The following is a 12,755-nucleotide window of genomic DNA, read 5'->3' as shown; positions in this document are numbered from 1 at the left end:
TTCCTTTCCTTTCCTTTTCTCTTTTGGTGTACAGTTCTATGAGCTTTAATGTATGTATGGATTCATGTAACCACCACACAATCAGGATACAAAGCAGTTCTCTTGCCCCCAAAATTCTCTGTGCTGCTGCTTTGTAATCTACACTGGCAACGACGGATCGCTTTTAAATAGCAGCTTCCATTTAAAGCTTTTGGTGAGTAAGAATACAGCTGCTATAAAGATTTGTGTATGGATTTTTGTGTAAATGTTAAGCTTTCATTTATCTAAGTTAAATATCAGAGTGGGTTCGGTGTGTCATATGATGTTTTAGTTTAACTTTATAAGAAACTGCCAAAGTGTTTTCTAAAGTGCTATGCTATTGCGCTCATACTACTGCACTGTGTGAGCAGTGTATGAGAGTTGATTCACATTCTCGCCAGCACATGGTATTGTTAATTTTACTATTATTATTGGTTTTAGCCATGCTGATAAATATACAGTAATATCTCACTGTAGTTTTAAGTAGCATCTCCCTAAACGGCTAACGATGTTGAGCATCTTTTCATGTGGTCTTTGCCAACCATATATCAACCATATATCTTCTTGATGAACTCTCTGTTCAAGTATTTTGTCTACATATTTTTTCCAGTTGTTTTTTTACTGGTGAGTTTTCAGAATTCTTTATTTAGTTTGGATATGTAAATATTTTCTATCTGTAGTTTGCCTTTTTATTCTCTTAAAAGCGTCTTTCAGAGAGCAAAGGTTTTTAACTTTTATGAAGGCTAATTTATCTTTTTTTTAAAAAATGGAAATTTTGTTCTCGTAGTGAAGAACTCTTTGACTAAATCAAATTCATGAACATGGCATGTTTCTCCATTTATTTATATCAAGTTTGATTTCTTCCATCAATGTTTTCTTGTTTTTAACATACAGATTCTGTATGTGGTTTGTTAGATTTAAATATATGAAACTATAAAATTAACACATTTGAAGTATACAAATAATTGAATTTTAGTATTTTCACAAAACTGTGCAAATATCACCACAATTTAAGGTTATAATGTTTTCATCACCCCAAAGCAGTAACTTCATTTTGCCTCGCCCCTTTCCCCAGTCATAGAAAACCATTCATTTGTTTTCTTGCCTACTCTGGAATTTTCATATAAAAGGAATCTTGTTAAATGTGGTCTTCCTGCCTGGCTTCTTGGCTTAGCACAATGTTTTCAAGATTTATCTATATTATTGCACGTATCAACATTTCTTCTAATCGTCAAATAATATTCTCTTGTATGGATATATCCCATTTTGTTTGTCCATTTACCAATTGATGGACACATGAATTGTTTCACTTTATGGCATTATGAATAATGCTATAAAATTAGTACACACGTTTTTATGTGGACTTATGTTTTCTTTTGTCTTGGGCGTATATCTAGAAGTTAAATTGTTGGGATATACGGTAAGTGTGTTTAACAATTTGAAAAACTGTCAAACTGTCTTCCAAACCACAGCCCCATTTTGAATTCCCACCAGTATTACATGAGGGTTTTGATTTGTTCACATTCTCGACAACGTTTAGTATCTGACTTTTGATTCTAGCTGTCCTGGTAGGTGTGAAGTGGTATCTCATTGTGGTTTTGATTTCCATTTCACTGGTGACTAATGATGTTGTGCATCTTTTCATGTGCTTATTGACCATGTGTTTTTTTTCTTCATTGTATTAATACGATGTGTTACACTGGTTGATTTTCATGTGTTGAACCAGCCTTGTATTCCTGAGATAATTCTCTCTTGGTTATGATGTATAATCCTTTGTATATATTGCTGGATTCAGTTTGCTAGTATTTTGTTGAGGATTTTTGCATTTATATTTATAAAGGATACTGGTCTGTAGATGTCTTTTGTGATATCTTTGTCTTGTTTAGTACCAGGATAGTATCAACCTTACAGAATGATTTTGAAAGTGTCTTCTTTTTTTGAATGAATTTGTGAAAGTTTGGTACTAATTATTCTTTGAATATTTGGTTAAATTCATCATTGAAGCTATCTGGGACTGGGCTTCCTTTGTGCCTAGCTTTTAAATTACTAATTCAGCTTTTTACAGGTCTAGTCAGGTTTTCTATTTTTTTGTTGAGTCAGTTTTGGTCTTCCTAGGACTTTATCCATTTCATTTAAGTTCTCTAATTTGTTGGCATACCATTATTCAAAGTTTTCCCTCATAATCTGTTGTATTTCTGTAAAGTTGGTAATGATTTCCCCTCTTTCATTTTTTTTTTTTTTTGCCTGTGTGCCTGGCGCTTGAGGGTAGAAGCCACCGGCACTGAAGACATGACACCAAGGGGCCAGAACCCTTTCCCTCTACCTCTGTACATTACTCAGACCGAGACTGCACGCTCAATCCCCACCAAGAAAAGGAGGGTCCCTCTTTCATTCTCGATTTTAGTAATTGAGTCTTTTTTCTTAGCAAGTCTCGCTAAAGATTTGTCAATATTGTTGATTGTTTCAAAGAATAGATTTTGGTTTTATTATTTTTCTCTGTTGATTTCTGTTCTCCATTTATTTCTCCTTTAATCTTAATTATTTCTTCTTTCTGCTTGCTTTGGTTCTTTTTTCTAGTTTCCAAACGTAGAACGTTAGGTTATTGACTTGATGTCTTTCTACCTTTTTAATACAGGCATTTACAGCTGTAAATTTCCTTCTGTGCACTGCCTTAGCCGCTTCACCTAAGTTTTGGTATGTTCTGTTTTTGTTCTCACTTATATCAAGGTATTTTCTAATTTCCCTTGCAATTTATTTTTTGACCCATTGGTTATTTGGAGTATATTATTTAATTTCCACATATTTTTGAATTTCACAAATTTCCTTCTATAGTTATTTTCTAATCTAATTCTGTTACGGTTAGAGGGCATTTTTTGTATTATTTCACTCCCTTTAAATTCACTTGAGGCTTGTTTTGTGCTTCATATGGTCTAGTCTGGAAAATGTTCCATGTGTACTTGAGAAGAATGTCTGTTCTACTGTTAGTAGGTGGAATATTCTACAGATATGTTAGATGTAGTTGATTTATAGTATTTTTCAAATCTTCCACTTCCTTGTTGATCTTCTGCCTACTTGTTCTATCTATTAGTGAAAGTGTGGCATTGAAGTCTCCAACTATTATTATTGAATTGTCTATTTGTCCCTTCAATTCTGTTAGTTTTGGCTTCATATATTTTGGGGCCGTCGATAAGTGCTATATGGTTCTAACTAAACACTAACTAAATTAGTTTTTTATTTTTCCTGATTGTTTTTTATTATTTGTTGTTTTTAATCATTTAAATCATACTCAGTATGTCATTCCTGTCCTATATTTGCATTATCTGATGTTCTTGAACATCTAAACCTATGGTTCATCATATCTGCTAATCTCATGAAGTTAAATAGTTTCCTCATATATTTTATAGTTTTTCACTGTGAGCTCATGTTTAGAGGATTTAGTTTGTAGGAAACTTATACAGCCTGGACTGAAGTTAATGTCTCTCCAAATTGATATTTCTTTTACATCTGTCAGATGCTCTAAGGGTGTCACCAACCTGAGACCATTATTTTATGTATATTTGTGATATGAAAAATGCCCTGGAGAAAATTTAAATTTGATCTCTAAAACTGGGTAATTATAGGCCTATAAACAGTTTTTTTTCCCACTGAGATGCCAGAACAGACAAGTAGACCTTCTTTCTCTTTACCCTGTGCTGTTGGGTTGACATTTTCTAGTCTATCTTTTTGGAGAATGTGAAGCTTTTCTAGGAACCTGGTTTTTATATAGATGTCTCAGTTCTATTCCTCAAAATAAGGAGGATCAAGACCTAATTTCATTTCCCTGTGAGGTCATTAAAACCCAAGTCCCATAGTTATTGAAACCATAAAAACACCCCTAGGGCTGCTACAGAATTTGCTCAGGTCCTTATCTCTTTGGCTTTTAGTTTTCTCTTTGTTTTTGACATGTGAGAATTTCCTTTCTTGGAACCATGACTATGCATATAATAAAATGTTTGTAATATTTTAGCCAGAGTTTGCAGAGAGTTTTCAGTCTATCTAGCTCAGACTATTGCCAAAAATCAAAGTCGTCACTTTCTTTCTATGTTTTTGAAAATAAAATTGTTTTAATAGGGAAATTCAAATTAGAATGAGAGAAATAGAAAATTAGTTAATCACTACATTAGTAATTGCTGCAGGCAAGATCTATTGATAAATATCTACTGATGACTATCTACCTAGAGCTAGAGGGACCTACCAATACATCTTGTGCTGACAAGGAATAGATTCACTTCCCCTTCTATGTAGTTCTTACTGCAAACTTGTGCCTTCTGTGAAGTGGGCCAACTATCATCTCAAAAAAAAAAAAAAAAAGATAAAAAGCAGGTATTTATCTTCTCTCATCACCAACAAGAAATTTAGTGTTATTATGGACAGAGCCAAGGTTATTTTCTTATTCTGATGAGAGAAACATTCATGCCTAGCTCTTATGAAAACCAAAATTCTTCTTCCACATGTGAGCAAGGTGACATTAATGACAGTGGCAGAAGATGCTCCCTTGGTGTCTATGCAGGTAGGACTCATAGCCCAGGGGGTTCAGATCCACAGAATATAGTCCAGAGCTATTTCCCAGGAAGCTGAATATGACCACTGCTGACAGGCATGCTACTGGTACATGTCTGAAGAGACACTGAGGAACAGTCTGCTCCAATAGCCATTGACTTCAGGGATCCAGATGTAAGACACAGCGTCTCTTCCTGAGGAAATGTCCATTATAGACAGATGCCACCACCAACAGAGCCTGGCAGTAGTAGGTGATATTTTTGAATGGCACCAGGATCTGATCATAGTTTCCCAGGCAACAGGTGAAGCCAAAGTTCCATTTGTCCCATAGGCTTTGTCCCACAGTGCTCTACACAGCTGAGAAGGTTAACTCAGTAAGAACAATGGATGTTACAAACCCTATGAGGAATCCTCTGTCTGGGACCAGCTAGGAACAATAAGGCTTATTGATGAGTATGATGTTAACTGAGAATGAATGGATACCTTTTTCAGACTAAATATATTCCTTCTATTCCTTGTTTCTAATAATCGCCACACCCCCTTTTTCCTCGGTTGTTAAAGCTTGTTGGATTTTTATCAAATGCTTTTTCTTGTGTTGAGATGAACTTATGGCCTTTCTTTCCTTTATTTTCTTACCAAACATGCATTCCTGGAGTAAATTCAACCTGATCATAATTTCATTCTCTTTTCAATGTATTTCTATAATAGTGTTATTAATATTTTGTTTAGTTTTTTTTACATCTAAGTTCGTGAGTGATATTGGCTAAAGATTTTCTGTCTCAGACTGTCCTTGTCTGGATTTGATATTAAGTTTATACTAGTCTCATAAAATGAGTTGTAGAAAACTTTTTTTCTGAAGAAGTTGTATGTATATATTTTTATTAACCTTACTAGAGGTTTGTCAATTGTATTTGTCTTTTCAAAAAACCAGTTTTTGAGTTTGCTGAAATTATCTGTTGCATCTTTCTTTTCCATTTTATGCATTTCTGCTCACATATTTGTTATTTCCTTCCTACTGATTTTTTTTTCTGGTTATTCCTGCTGTTCTTTTCCTGATATCTAAAATGGATGCTTAGCTCATTTATTTTCATTATATTTTCTTTTCTAATGTCTGTATTTAAGACCTTTTCCTGTCAGTACTGCATTGGCAGCATCCCCATAGTCTAGATGTGTAATATTTTTGGTATTGATCCAACAGTTACTGAGAGAGTTACTTTTAAATGTCCCAAGATGTTCGCCACATGAAAAGATGCTCAACATCACTAATCATTAGAGAAATACAAATCAAAACCGCAATGAGGTATCACCTCACACCAGTCAGAAAGGCCATCATCAAAAAATCTAGAAACAGTAAATGCTGGAGAGGGTGTGGAGAAAAGGGAACCCTCCTGCACTGTTGGTGGGAATTTAAATTAATACAGCCACTGTGGAAAACAGTATAGAGTTTCCTTAAAAATCTAAAAATAGAACTACCATATGACCTAGAAATCCCACTGCTGGGCATATACCCAGAGAAAACCATAATTGAAAAAGACACATGCACTCCAATGTTCATTGCAGCAGTATTTACAATAGCCAGGACATGGAAGCAACCTAAATGTCCATCAACAGATGAATGGATAAAGAAGATGTGGCACATATATACAAAGGAATATTACTCAGCCATAAAAAGGAATGAAATTGAGTTATTTGTAGTGAGGTGGATGAACCTAGAATCTGTCATACAGAGTGAAGTAAGTCAGAAAGAGAAAAACAAATACTGTACGCTAACACATGTATATGGAATCTAAAAAAGAAACAGTACTGATGAACCCAGTGGCAGGGCAAGAATAAATACACAGATGTAGGAAATGGACTTGAGGACACAGAGGGGAAGGGGAAGCTGGTATGAAGTTAGAGAGTATCACTGACATATATACACTACCAACTGTAAAATAGAAGGCTAGTGGAAAGCTGTTGCATAACACAAGGAGATCAACTCGATGCTTGGTGATGACCTAGAAGGGTGGGGTAGGGAAGGTGGGAGGAAGGCTCAAGAGGGAGAGCATATGGGAATATATTGATAATTTACAGCTGGTTCACTTTGTTGTACAGTGGAAACTGGCACAACATTGTAAAGCAGTTATACTCCAATAAAGATCTGAAAAATAAAAATAAAAAAATAAATTTCCCATAATTTTAGTGTCCTTTTTAATTTCTCCCATGATTCTGCCCTATTTTGTATCTACTATCTTGCACTTAAATTGTTTTATCTTCCTTATGAAGTAAAACTTTTGTCAACATATAATAGCTTCCCAGACAGCTTCACCACTGAATTATACCAAACATTTAAAGAATTACTACCAATTCTTCACAAATGCTTTCCAAAAAATAGAAGAGAAGGGAACACTTCCCAACTCCTTTTATGAAACCACTATTACCCAGAAACCCAAATCAGACAAAGGTGCTTGACATCGTTAGTCATCAGAGAACTATAAATGAAAACCACAACCAGATGCCGCTTCACAGCTGCTAGGATGTCTAAAATAAAAAATCCAGATATTAATAAATAGTAACAAGGATGTGGAGAGATTGAAACCCTCACACACTGTGAGTGAGAATGTGAAATGATGCAGCTACTTTGAAAAACAGTTTGGCAGTTTCTCAAATGATTAAACACTCCTAGCTATATGCCCAAGAGATATGAAAGCATATGTTCACTTAAAAAACATGTACACTAATGTTTATAGCAGCATTATTCATAGTCAAAAGATGGAAACAACAATGTCCATCAATGGATAAATGGACAAGTTAAATGTCGTGTGTTCGTAGGATGGAATATAGTTCATCTATAAAAAGGAACAAAGTACCAGTACATGTCACCCTTGGGTTAAACTTGAAAACATGGTAAGCAAAAGAAGCTAATCACAAAAGTCCATATATTAGGGGAAAGTCCACATGGTATACAAAAGAAAATATAATAAGAAGGAAAGTAGATTTTGGTTGCTTAGACTTGAGGGAGTGGTAAGGGGGTAGGGGGTTATAGCTAAAAAGTATGGGGTTTCCTTCTCAGGTGACACACTATGCTAAAACTGTGGTGATATTCATTTATCTGTTAATATACTAAAAGTCATTGAATTGTACACTTTAAATGGTGAATTGTATATGTGAATCATATTTCAATAAAGCTGTTAAAAAAGAACCTGTAAAAATGCAAGGGTCCTCATATCTTGAAATGCTTCTTTTGTTGTATAACAAAAGGAGTTCAACTCGAGGATGGAAGATGCCTTAGAGGACTGGGACGGGGAGGGTGGGGGGGACTCGAGGGAGGGTGGGGGGGAGTCGAGGGAGGGAGGGAATATGGGGATATGTGTATAAAAACAGATGATTGAACTTGGTGTACCCCCCAAAAAAATAATAAATAAATAAATTTAAAATAAAAAATAAAATAAAATAAAACAAAACAAAACAAAAAAACAGAAAAAAAAACCTATTACTGTACAGTACTATATAGCTGATTGTGATAGCTGGGTACCTAGGCTAAATTTGTTGCTCTTACAAATAAACTGGACGTACAAACTCAAAAAAAAAAAAAAAAACAGTTTTGTCTGATATTAATATATGTACAATAATGTTCTTCCAGTTTCAATTTTCCTGATGTATATTTTTTCATGTTTTATTTATTTTTAACCTTTCCATTTTTCTTATATCTTATGTGTGTCTTTTGTTTTTTAAATGTGGTTATTTTGTAAATCCAGTCTGACAACTTCCTTATTTATCAATAATTACAAAAATTACTCATTGTTATTAACTGTGTGAGCGTGTGTATAAATATTTTTTACTATCTTATTTCAGACTAGATGTACTAGTTTTCTGTTTCTCTCTGTTTTCTTTCTTTTAGATTTATTTGTTCCCTGCCTCTATTTCATGTTTTTTTTTCTTTCACTAATTTGATGTTTCTTTCACTAATTTTTTTCCTTCACTGATTTGATGTTTCACTCTAATTCTCTTGTTTTAGTAGTAACTTTAGACATTTTTAAGATGCATATTTATGTTAAAAATTTTTAACTAAATCATTATTCATTAATCCTTGTCTGTATCTTGAACAATATGAAGATTTGACTACTTTTGCTTGATGATAACCCTATGTATATCTATTGTTCATTTTAGTTTTTTAAAAATTCTGCAGTTTGAACATTTTTTAAAAAATGGTATTTGATTATATTTAGCTCCTTGTTTACCATTTCTTTGTTCACCTGTCTTTCTGGCATCTCATACCTCCTGTGATAATTTCCTTTCTTCTTGAAGTGCATCCTTCTCTCTAGTGAGTGTCAGCAGTGAACTTTTTTCATTAACATTTGTCTCAGAATGCCTTAATTTCACCTTTGTATTTGAAAGATAATTCTCTTGAGTGTAATGATCCTCAGTTGACATTATTTTCTCCCAGCACTTTGAAGATATTATTTCACACTCTTATGGCTTTTTTTTCCCTGTGTGTAATCTATCTGTTCTGTCTAGTTAATTTTAATATCTCTGTCTTTTTTTTCCTTAAGTTATGCTAAATTTTTCTAGATGTCTTTTAGTTCATCCTGTTGGGAATTGTTGGGCTTCCTGAACCCCGAGTCTGAGGATTGGGGCCTTTCAACAATTTGAGGAAAGTCTCAGACATTCTTTGAATAATATTTTTCCTTTATTATCTTTGTAAGCTCTACTATAAACTACAATTAGATGTATGTTGGAACATTTCACTTCCTATTTTACATCCCTTAACCTCTTTTTTTCATATTTTTCTTATCTTTATGCAAAATTTGGGAAATATATTTTGTGTACTACCTGGTTCACAATATATCTTCAGCTGTACCTAACTTTGAACTTAACATCTATGTAACTTTCAACTTAGTATCTATTTTCACTTAATATTTTTTATTTCTAAAAGTTCTATTTGAAACTAATGCAAACCAGACATTTTGATAGCCTTTTGTTCATTCATTGTACTTTCAGTATCTTATTATATCTTTAAAATATTTTAAAATACACTTTCTATTCCATCTCTGATAATTCTAATGTTTCCTGTCTTTGCAGATATTGTTATGCACTTTTTTCCCCCTGCAGATTTTGCTCATGGAAGCTTTCTTCTTGTGCTTCATGTATTTTGATTGTAAACACATGTTCCTCAACAATGCCTTTTAAAGTTTGTTTCCTAAAATAATCTAGTATGCTACATTTGATATTTTTGTATCAGTAGGGGTTATCCAGATATCTAGTTTTAAATATTGTCAGAAACAGAAGTTCAGTCATCCTTTTATCTTAAATTTATGTTATTTTGTTCCAAGTATGTCTCTGTTAAATAGTAATTATTTGCACTTTGAGATGCCTTAATAGACGAGCTTAATTAACACAACATTGTAAATCAATTATACTTCAATAAAATTTTTTAAAAAATAGATGAGATTAGCTTTGACATATTCAATGTATATCTGATGTATCTTGTTCTACTTCTGTTATTTAAACTTCTGTCGTTTTTATGCTTCTTTATTTTTCTTTGGCTGACTTCTGTAATATTTCTGTGGCTTGCCTTGGTTTTTTTGTTTGTTTGTTTTGTAACATGTCTCATTTCACACATTTTTATTCTACTGATATTTGATTAAAAACCCATGTTTTTTCTAAATATACTTACACTCTTCATATATAAGGCAAGAGATGTTTTACATTACCAATACTTCTATTAGTCACCACCACGCACTAAATTTTCGTGGAATAATCTGGCCTTTTAGATGAATTATTTTTATTTTATTTTTACGTATTATGTACTATCAAGAATTATCTTCTAAGTTTATATTAAATGGTTACATTATATTTGTTTTGCCAACTTTTCTAAATTTCACTGGATTTATTTACTTAGTATTGGGTGTTGTTCTCAAGAGCACTTTCCAGTAAACCACCTGCCTGCAAATCTCCATCTCAAACCTACAACATCAGGGCTATCTCTAAGGTGTGCAGGGTCCTGGGCAAATACTGTCTATGTGACAATTTGATTAAAATTTATATTATAAATCCATGGGCCCATGTGAGGTATAGAGAATTGTCAGTGAAGATTTAGCTAAAGAAGAGGTACTCATGTGTTTATTTACTGTCCATCAGTGCATGCGAAGACTCTCTCTCCAACATCCAGGCACTTGTTCAGATTCAGGAATCATCTTGTTCTGTTTTTCATATTAATGCTCTATTTATTGTCAAACACACAGTCCCTGACTAATTTCCTATGTCTTACCAGGAGAAAAAGCTAGTAATTATGTATAAAGCCATGCCGTAAACAAAATGAAAAGACAACCTACAGACTGGGAGAAAATATTTGCAAATGATTCTACTGACAAGGGATTAATTTCCAAAATATACAAACAGCTCATACAGCTTAATATCAAAAAAACAAACAACCCAATCAAAAAATAGGCAAAAGACCTAAATAGACATTTCTCCAAAGAACACTTACAGATGGCCAACAGGCACATGAAAATATGCTCAATATTGCTAATTATTAGAGAAATGCAAATCAAAACTACAATGAGGTATCACCTCACACCAGTCAGAATGGCCATCATTAAAAAGTCTACCAATAATAAATGCTGGAAAGGGTGTGGAGAAAAGGAACCCTCCTACACTGTTGGTTAGAATGTAAATTGGTGCAGCCACTACGGAGAACAGTATGGAGTGTCCTAAAAAAACTAAAAATAGAGCTATCATATGATCTAGCAGTCCCACTCCTGGGCATATATGCAGAGAAAACTCTAATTCAAAAAGATACATGCACCCCAATGTTCATAGCAGCCGTATTTACAATAGCTAAGACATGGAAGCAACCTAAATGTCCACGGACAGATGATTGGGTAAAGAAGATGTGGTATATATAGAAATAATGGAATGCTACTCAGGCTTAAAAAAAGAATAAAATAATGCCATTTGCAGTGACATGGATGGACCTAGAGATGATCATATTAAATGAAGTAAGTCAGACAAAGACAAATACCATATGATACCACTTCTATGTGAAATCTTAAAAAAGATACAAATGAACTTATTTACAAAATAGAAATACACTCACAGACACAGAGGTTACCAAAGGGGGTAGCAGGGTGGGTGGGGGAAGATAAATTGAGAATTTGGAATTAACATATACACAACACTATATATAAAACAAACAACAGGACCTACTATATAGCACAGGGAACCATATTCAATATCTTATAATAACCTATAATGGGAAAGAATCTGAAAAAGATTCTTATGCTGTATACCTGAAATGAACAACATTGTAAATTAACTATACTTCAATTAAAGAAATGGTTTAAAAAAGTTTTTTTTTAAAAAGCCATGCCTCTTTTGAAACTTGTTTGCATTGGAACAATATAGATCTTCTTGATTCTGAAGTTCCCTGATGTCTTTGTTTAATGCTGGTTATATTGTTCCTTGTGATGCTGCATTATTCAAAGCTGCCTGTGAGTACAGTCTTCCAAGGACTCTCAAAGGCTGTTACTGTGCTTTGTTTTAGTTGCCCTCAATGCAGTCTTTCTCAGAGTGTGAAGGAAAATATGAATGATAATTGGTTTTCTGGTCATGTTAAATTTACATCTTGAAATTTTGTAGCACAAATATAGAATGACATCTTTCAACCATGTCTTCTAACGGCGCCTTCCCTTGAACTCTTTAAGTTGTAATCCTTTTCCTAGAACGTGATCTCTTTCAATATTGACAGCATCCCTGTTGTAAGCAGGAAAGATAGATTGAGGGACCTATGGGCAAAACAGGAAAAGTGGTCCCATTTCCCCAAAGAATGTCTGTCTCCCATCCAGCACAGATTAAGATTGATCCAGAAGAGTGTGATGCCACGGATTCTATTAGGTAAGAAAGGACATGAGTTGGAAGGGCTCTTCGGCATTTTAGAACAATGATCTCAAAACTCTAGGAAGAGCTTGGCCTGTCATACACAGAGGACTGCCTGACACCTGGTGCAGAACCTGTGGCAGGGGTGGCATAGCCACTCTGGTGGTGTGTGCACAGATTGAAGGATGCCTGTCTCTACTTCAGCACACTTGGATGCCGAAGAGTGGCAGCAGCATGTGGTTGGAAACTTGATGGGTGAACACTCGCACAGTTCCTTAGCTATCGTAGGTTGTGGTAGCCCAAGAGACCAGACCTCATGTGGGTCCAGCGTAAGTGACTAT

General features: G+C 34.2%; 1 non-coding gene across 1 annotated transcript; it reads right to left on the bottom strand.

The window, feature by feature from the left end:
* Nucleotides 1-2,262: 2,262 nt before the first annotated feature.
* LOC130856217 (small nucleolar RNA SNORA57) lies at nt 2,263-2,397 on the bottom strand. Its single transcript, XR_009054509.1, has one exon. It is a non-coding gene; the product is annotated as a small nucleolar RNA SNORA57 (small nucleolar RNA).
* Between the last annotated feature and the right edge of the window lie 10,358 nt (nt 2,398-12,755).

Source organism: Hippopotamus amphibius, chromosome 6 (genome assembly GCF_030028045.1).
Source record: "Hippopotamus amphibius kiboko isolate mHipAmp2 chromosome 6, mHipAmp2.hap2, whole genome shotgun sequence".
In the NCBI taxonomy this organism is placed as follows: Eukaryota; Metazoa; Chordata; class Mammalia; order Artiodactyla; family Hippopotamidae; genus Hippopotamus; species Hippopotamus amphibius.
The sequence above is the reverse complement of the archived record's forward strand: the minus strand, read 5'-3'. Positions and strand labels throughout refer to the sequence as shown.